Raw genomic sequence first — 8,916 nt, 5'->3', positions numbered from 1 at the left:
GATACTGGCTTTCTCAGAGAACGCAAGAGAGAAAAAGACAGCAAAGCAGCCTATGCACCCTGCTTATTTCCTTCATCCTCGCTCTTATTTCTCAATTTTCTCCTTCCTCTTCTTGCAGCTTCTTTTTCCGGTGAAGGGTGAAGGTTTTTTGTCCTGGCATCTCATCATTTTATTCTGCCCCTACGTGGGCCAGCAAAAGTGGAGGCTTTTGTTTTCGTGGGAGTGGGTGTAACAAGGTCAAATGCATATACTGTGTCGTAAATAGATAGGTGAGAAACAAGACTTATCCCATGCACTTTTTTCCTTGTTATCCGTTGCATTGTACAAAGGGTTTAGGCACCAGGGAAAAGAAGGCCTCACAGTTCGGGAGTGAAAATATTCCACATATGCTACACTTCTCCCTCACTCTCACCCTGCAAGAGATTAGGTAAGGTGCAGATCTTTTATTTAGGTCATGGTAGAGTAAAAACATATACACAGAGAAAAACACACATGCACATGTGCCAAACTTTTGTTCATTCTGGCAGCACCTATGCCAAGTGTCACTCACTGAGGTGACAGTGAGGAGAACTCAAGAACAAGTTAGAAAACAACTTTTGTAGCAATAATGCCACCTCTTGAATTCTCCCATATTCTAGTTCTGGGCTAGAAGAGAGAAAAAATAGTTTTAGAAGTATTTTCTGAAAGACATTACTTCCCTTTCCACTGCATTGTTGAGACCCTATTTAGCTGTGTCAAGGAAAGCTTCCTAAAGACAAGTAGATTAGGGTTAACTAGAAGGCATTACAGCTTTAATTGTACTCTGATTATTTTGTTAAATTGCAGCATGGTTTTTCTTGTTGCAAATGCTAGGGGCCTAAAATAATATAATTTTATTCCTCACACATTTGGCATGACTGCAACGATAACTGGAACAGAGTTTCTTTCTACCACCATGAATTCTGGATGGCCATCAAAGCCACTAGATTTTTGGAGCCAGAAACTACAGCTCTCAGCATTTGTTGTGGGAAGTCATGACTCTTAAGATGGTATAAGAGTGCTTTAAATGTATTGTAAAGAATGTGATCAAATATACAGCTACCTGGAGCAGATTAACAATGTGTGCACATGAAGCCAGCAGCCACCTCTGTGATCACACCCTTTGGAAACAGTACATAGCTGTCAACGTTTCCCATTTTTTAAGGGAAATTCCCTTATTCCAAATAGGATTTCCCTTAAAAAAAGGGGAAAGTTGACAGCTATGAAACAGTACAGCAGTAATCACAAAAATGGCCTAATTCAGACTAGCCTTTCACCACACGTGTGTGCCAAATTGCATGAAATAATTTGGAGTGAAGTAGCCATTTGTGTCTTAGTGAGGAGTTGCCTTGCACCCAGTCCAACGACTGATTCATTCAATCCCTCACTGTCTACACTGGTGGGCATGGTGGAAGAGGAGATAGTCCCACAAGGTGGGGAATATGAGAAAGTAGGTCAAGCCCCAAGCAGGGAAAGTATATTCATAATAAGGAATTTTGATGATAATTTTCACCTGAAGCAACAGATACAATCCTTTGTTTCCCAGGGTCAAATTTGGCATGCTGTTAATTGCAGGAATGCAATCAATGTGCATGCCTGAAAAAGTGCAAATAGCAGAAGTAGGAGAGGTCAGCAGCCGGGGGACTGCAGGGGGAAGGAGAGGGAGAGTTTAACCCTTTCCCTTACTGTGATCCTATAACTCATGCACACACTCCATTGCTATTTACCTCAGGAGGAAGCCTCCATCAGCACTGTTACATCTAAGTTTTTTAACTCAAAACACTCTGAGACTACAGTTTCAGTTCCAGGAACTCCTAGCAAAATAATGACATTTTAGAGCAGGTGATAGTGGGAGGAGGAGCATGCAGATAAAGGGAAGAGATAGGTTCACACAAACTATCACCAAGCACATCACAAGCCAACAAAGACTTCTTTACCCTGGCATTTGAATCTGACCTTAGATATATTGATTCACCATATTGTTGTGTCTGCAGTTTTTTAGAACTTATTTTAATATTGTGTTTTAAATGGTTGTAACATGTCCTGAGACATTATTATTTATTAAATTTCCATATCATCCTTCACCTGGGTTTACACTATAAAAACACAGAAATACACAACACAGCAACAAACAAAACAATACTCCCCCCAGTTTAAAAGGCCATAAATTGTTTAACTAGCCAAAGGCCTAGGTGAAGAGGAATGTTTTTGCCTGGTGCTTATATGAAGAGTGGGTAATAAATTGCATAAATAAATAATGGCCAAAGGGGCAACGGTTAATCATCCCCTTCCTCAGCTACTTTTTCACTTCCAAGCGTAAAAGCATTGGGGGGAAAGACACAAGCTACTGTATGTTTTGCTTAGGCCTTAGGTGCTTTCCTCAGATTGTATGTTCTCATTCCACAGACTCTAATCCTTGAAAGGGGATAAGAACAACTTTTTTACCCTTTCAAAACACGGCATGTTGCATGGCAACTGCAACAGGGCTGAATACAGGACTGTGGGTGAAGGGTATGTTATCTTTTTCTAGCAGTTCCTTTTGCTAGATCTCAGCAGGCAGCTTCCTCTTCTTGACGTAAGAAGCACACGACAAAGAAGCTGAAGCAGAGCAGCAGTGGAATGAAACATTTAGTAGCTCAGCTCTGCCATACCGAGATACATAACCTCATTGTCTGATCTTGTGACCAACCATGACCAGGTCGAAACACTAGGACTGCAGTCTTTAATTGATTTGATCAACTAATTTGATTTTGATTATCTAATTTTTATACTGTTTAATACAGTAAAAAAGATCTGTAAGCAGTGCACACAACCAGACGCCTTCATCTGCCCAGCTGCAACAAAACATGTCTCTCCCGTATTGGTCACTACAGCCACAGCAGGTGCTGTAAGCTTCCGAAAGTTTGACTTCAGCCTCAAAGCTGCACTCCTCCATTGTATCCCGAGACAGATGGATGTCAGCCAAGATCTGTAAGCAGTGTACAAACAGCTGAAGCGACAACAAAATATCACAAAAATACGCAGTTACATATAAAAATGTTAGATTAATACAAAATAACTAATATATATAAATAAATATCAATTCATTTTCCTTCTGGTGTCCCTCTGTGTCTTCAGGTTATATATCGCCCAGGGTCTGAACAAAATCCCAGCTCACCCACAAAATTCCCGGAATGAAAGGAGATCCTGGAAACAGCGGACATCACCTTAGTCTCTTACTCTAGACTTGCTTTTTATGGGTAGGCCCAAGGTGGATGGTATTTCCTCAGGCTGCTTGCAGCTGTGTCCCATTCAACTGTACTATCTACACCTAGTTCCAGATGCAGCAGGTTTGTTTAGTTTTCCAGGGGGTCCAGAGGGCGGGAAAAGGGCTCCCCCTCCACTCACAGCTCTCTTTTTTTCCACCCTCTGTCCTCTACTCCTCTTCCTCCAACTGCAGCTTTAATTGCAGGTTAAAATTGAGTTTTCTGGCTGAGCCATGAAAAAGAAACATACAGATGGCATTGCCTACCAGTTTTTATCCCAACCCAGCACACACTTTGCATTCAGAACAATATGCCTTGCAGTGTTTCTAAGAAACTACAGAGAATCCAAGCTGAGTATTTTTAGAGATTTCATGTGAGCCATCCAAATCTGGACACCAGAGATAGTGTAGGATCAGATCTACTTAAGAACAAGTCTGGTCATCAAACAAAATGTTGCAGTGCAAAATCTTCCAGCTAACAGGGTTGCAAACATACCCTACAAACAGGGCACTGCACTTTCCCCCACTTCCATTTTCAGATATTCTGCATTTTGTGGCTACTGTTCATGCTCATTCCTTATTGCAATTTTGGTGGGGGTTTTTGTTTTGTTTTTTGTTTTGCTCATTTAAGGTTTTTAAAAGTTTTTTTGGGGGGGTACTCCTATTAATCCCGACGTATCGCATAACATAATTATACTGAGTGCTTTTTTCCCACCAGAGCGCATTTTCGGCACCTCTGATATGGGTGCCGTTGAAGGCTGACACTTTCCTCACCCCCTTCTTGCCTTTTCGTACTTCTGAGAAGCCTCAAGCAATCATTTCAAGTCAAAACAGAAGCTGGCCAGTGTTTGCAAGCCTACACTTTTTTTAGATCTATGACTCCACCTAGCTCCTAGCCACTCCTAGCTGCGATTGGTCAGGCTACGGGGTGGGGCCAATTCATATTTCCTTTTCTTTAATCCATCTCCCATGTAGTGGTGACAGGCTTTAAGCTTTCTAGCCAGGCCTCTACCATTGCACATATGTGCATTTGTGTAGGGCCCTTTCCAGCTGCCCTAGCCATCTTCCTGAATCAAAGGGAATGAGGGAGGTGTGGGTGCATTTATTTGACCTGCACCAGAACCAAGGGTGACCCTCAAACCAGCTAGGGAGACAGCTTGCTGTAGTTTTAGTACCTCTGCAGGCAGTGAAAAATGGCCGTTGTCAAACTGGCATCTGTTCACGGCTGCCCTGAGTCGCCCAACAACTTACTGTAACAACTTCACGGTCAGTTCTGGCACCTGTTTTTCTTGGGGGGAAAGCACCGATTATGCGCCCTCCTGTTTCTCAGTGATCCCAATTTTGGCTTAGTTCTGCTGCACTCATCACCCGAGGTCACTATTATAGGGACTAATGTCACTAGAATACTGAAAACACATTTTAATCTCTCCTTTGCAGTCTAAACTTTGCAGTTTTCCATTGAGAGAATGGAGAAGTTGTCTGTTCTGAGGTCAACCCAAAAACTCAAAAAAACTCAAAAGTCAAATTATGACTTCCTCTGTTCCCATACAACAGTGAGAAAAAGAGGATAAGGAAACCTTTTCTCCTCACAACAACCCCTCCAGAAGAAAATATGAAAGTCACAACAATGTGAGCCTGTTTTAACACGTCAGTCAGCAGCTTTTACCCTAAGCTGGGCACTGAAGCTTAGAGTAACACCCAATAGGAAAGGCAGCATAAACTATTCCTTAAATGGGTAGACGGAATCTGCCCTTCCATTATGCTGTTATACGACAGACAAAAATAATTCTTCCTAACGCTATTATAGTATTTACTGCAACAAATGCAAGCAAAACCATTCCCAACTCTTATTTAATTTGGATATAAGAGCGAGCATGCAAGGACTTGATAAAATATCTGGTCTATTTCTAAAGTTATTTGTTTGGGGCTTGAATTGTCATTGGAACTGGAATTTGCTCTGAATTAGTGAAGGCTGTGTGTGCGCGCATTGGTGTATTATTTGGCTGCTAGTTTGCACATCACTTGCCAGCAGCAACATTACTAAGCAGCAGTGATCAGGTTTCCATCTAGATGTTGAACAGGGCAAGAAGCTGGCATTTGACCACTCACTGTTCCTACCTAAATCTTCTGTTACTAAAGAAGGGAGAGTGCCGCAACAGAAGGGGATTTGTATTTTGTAGCTTAATGAACTCACAAGCTAACATCCTGTTTTTGTTCCAGAGAGTACGAGTCTTTAACCCTTCTCTGATAACACCCACAGGAAATCAATAAGAGCAAGTTTTTAATATGGGAATTTTGTTTTTTAACTCAAAGGCTGGCCAACCGCCTATCTTTAAATATCTTTCCCATTTACTAGCCAAATTAGCACTGCAAATCTCTGGGGACGTAGTTGCAAGAAATTATATTAGTTGGAAATGTTTGTACTATTGCTATTTTTAAATGACATTCTGCAGCTGCACTTAAGCATACAGAGAACGTAGCATTGCAGATACCCGCCACTTTTCAAAGGACAGCGGGTTACTTTGAACCAAAATGTAGTACTCAGACAAATTAAAATATTTAGAGTATATTCCGGTCACTTCTAGATAATCTGTTTGTTGATAATTTATTCTCATTTGTTTGCATAAAGCTTGGGGAAGGTCATATGACAGCTGTGTCAAGCAACTGTTATCCTACACTTTTCAGTGCATTTCCCTCCTTTCACTTTCCTAACTGCAAAAAGTCCACCCCCCACTTAAAAAAGCAGGCATGTTTGTACAAGAACACCAAATCTACTTTATTGTATAACTTGGATTTGCTGGTATCTAGGTGAATCCCACCCACAATAGTGACAATTGGGGTGCAATATTAGGCTAAATGTTTTTACCCAATTTAGTGTCTAATTGCCTCCGCAATAACCAGGGACATGCTATGTTGAAAACACCATCTTGCAGAGAAACCCTGGACTCAGGATGCCTTCTAAACGATTCTTACTCCCAGGATCACTCAGCCAGGAGTGCCAACTTGGCCTCCTTGGGTGCCCGGGGCTGGGGTGCCATGCAGTGTGCATGGCCCTGGCACCCAAATTTGTGGGTGTCCAGCCCCTTCATGGGGAATTTTGTGGGTGCTTTGGCACCCAAGGCCCAGGGAGCTGGCACCTTTGCACTCAGGTGTGACAGAGAAGGGTCTCCCGTTTGCATTTCTAATGTAATCTGTAAGCCAACTGTGGCAGTTTTTAGACTAAAGATGACTTTAGATTTCAGGATTACCACTATGGCTCATTTTGCCAGACTAATATTTATGCTTAAAAATCCTTTGAAACACAGTGAAAATGAGTTTATATTCTGTGTGCTTTGACTGGAGTTTCAGACAAAAAGCCAGCTGCAACGTTTGCAAATAATTTCAGTACCACAGTATTTAGAGTAGTGTTTATGCAACTATCTAATTGTGACAGAACAGGAAATGCCTGTCATTACGGATATTGAGTGTATCAGCATATGAGCTCTCACGTGGTACAGGAAAATACAGCACTTAAAGAACCTAACTTTCAGACACTGCTATATTACCAGTCAGATTCATCTATCACATACTGCAACAAAAGAAAAGAAAAAGGGTTTAATCTTACTGGCTGTCATCTGTATAGACAGAGTTGGCCCTGCTCACAGACTGACCACTATCAAAGACTGCATAAGGATTATATAGGCAAAGAGAGGCTCATATTCATGAACTGATTAATGCTTTCCAGACAGGAAGTTGGCCCAGTACATGAGGCAGTGCTCTCTCTTTCTCTTTCTCTCTTAAAAGAAAAAAAAACCTCAAACTTATTCCACAGAAAAACTAGACACATTATACTAGAACTGAGGGAGAGACGGTGTCAGGGTTTCTGGGAGAGAGGAGGAGATGACAGAGGAGACGGAGAGCGAGTGGGAGGAGGGGCAGAAGGATGAGGAAGAAGATGACGGAATTCTGAGGGAATCCACGAGTCTGAGCAGCGAGTCAGAGGATTCTCAAAAGGGGGTTACCTTAATCAAGCAAAAGGGAGGAGAAGGGAGAAGCGGAGAGGAGCCCAGTGGAAGACAGACGCAGCAAGAGGCGTCTCAGCCGGAACGGAGTAAAGGGGGTGGAGTCGTCAGCCTCTCGGAGGGAGCAGGATTAGGAGAGAACAGAGAAAGGGGGTTGGAGCAAGGTGTTCAGCCGGAAAGGGTGGAGAGCAGAACAAGGGGTGGTGTAGCGGTCGAAAGAAAGGTCAGCAGCAACGTACGCGCGCCAAGTTCAAACGTAGAGGCGCGCGGAAGTGGAGAGAGCTCAGGGGAGGAGCCCGGCCCTAAAGCCAGAAGGAGGGGGGAAGAGGCGGCAGAGGATTCAGCCTCAGGCGAGTCACGGAGAGAGGGAACCCAGGGGGGCAGGAAGACCCTGCGGAAAAGAAAGGAGAGGAAGAGGTGGTCTAGAGCCAGGCTATTAAGTTGGTGTGGAAGAGGGGAGGAGTCAGAGGGGACTTCAGCGGTCTAACGTGACAGACGTACGGCCACGATGCTGAACTGTACGAGAAGCAGAAATCTTCAATAAACTTTTCCTGTAAATAAACTGCAACGGAGTGAGGTCTCTTGTGAGCTGGGACCCGTCCTGGGTGGCCGTGACAGTAAGTCCCCTCTCAGAAAGCAAAAAATTTTTTTTGCGAAGCTCACGAACGGGAGCAGCCATGAGCGCTGAGGAGCAGCTGGTTGCACTGCGGGATCAGGTTACCGCTCTCACATCGGCAGTCATTGCTTCGCAGAAGAAGAATGACGACTTGGAGAAGACGTGCCAGGATTTGCAGGCAAGGTGGGAACACGCGGACAGGGCGGGGGCCCCAGGTTCCAGAGCGGAGGGCATTGCGCTTGGACGGAGGGGGGGTGCCCTGGTTCCGCATTTTAATGGCAACTTGCAAGACTATCCCAATTTCAGAGCGGACGTCGTATATGCACTGCATTTACTCCGTCACGATTTTAAAGATGAGGAGGAGAAAGTGGGGTTCATTGTTTCGCACCTGCATGGGGAGGCCAGGGCTTGGCTACGCAATCTGTGGCGCGAAGATGGACCGGCCCGTCGCAATTCAACTGCGTTCATCAAAGCGATGGATTCTTGTTTTCAATCCTCTGTGGATGTGGACATTGCGCGCCGTCAAATGCACGGGCTGAGGCAGGGGAAAGCGACTGTGCGCCAATACCACTCTAAATTTTTTGCATTGCTCACCGCCTTAGATTGGCCAAAGGACAGTAAGCCGGTCAGGGATCTTTTTTGGGAGGGATTGAGCCCCCCCATCAAGGATGAGATCGCTAGGGGGGACAGACCCCAGACCCTAGAAGACGTGGTGCAACGGGCTTTAGCTATTGGAATTCGACATGAGGGACGTCCGTGGCACGAGGAGGACGGGCCCCAAGCGCGTGCGCAAGCGAGGACTCTCCCTTTTGTGCACAGGGATTTCAGCCGTGCGCACCCCTCGCCAATGGGGAAGGACAGCGAGGAGCCAATGGAGATTGGTGGTGCTAGGGCTCAGAAGCCATCCCAGAGCCCTGTCCCTGGTGCAGCCAAAGCGAAGCCTCCTAGAGGAACCAGGAAGTGTTACATCTGTGACAGTGCGCACCATATGGCGAAAGAGTGCCCCCAGAGGCTCCAGAAGCACACTGCAGCACTGG

General features: G+C 44.6%; 1 long non-coding RNA gene across 1 annotated transcript in view; it reads left to right on the top strand.

Annotated features, from left to right (window-relative positions):
* The window catches only part of LOC309368107, a 40,461-nt gene extending 33,357 nt beyond the window's left edge, over positions 1-7,104 (top strand). Inside the window, exons 4-6 of the long non-coding RNA XR_014167541.1 lie at positions 330-427; positions 3,136-3,347; positions 4,700-7,104. This is a non-coding gene — a long non-coding RNA (uncharacterized lncRNA). The remainder of the gene's footprint in view (positions 1-329; positions 428-3,135; positions 3,348-4,699) is intronic.
* The last annotated feature ends 1,812 nt before the right edge of the window (positions 7,105-8,916 follow it).

This window comes from Podarcis melisellensis (assembly GCF_964234715.1).
Source record: "Podarcis melisellensis genome assembly, chromosome: 4".
NCBI classification, from domain to species: Eukaryota; Metazoa; Chordata; class Lepidosauria; order Squamata; family Lacertidae; genus Podarcis; species Podarcis melisellensis.
This window is presented reverse-complemented; position numbering and strand designations above follow the sequence as displayed.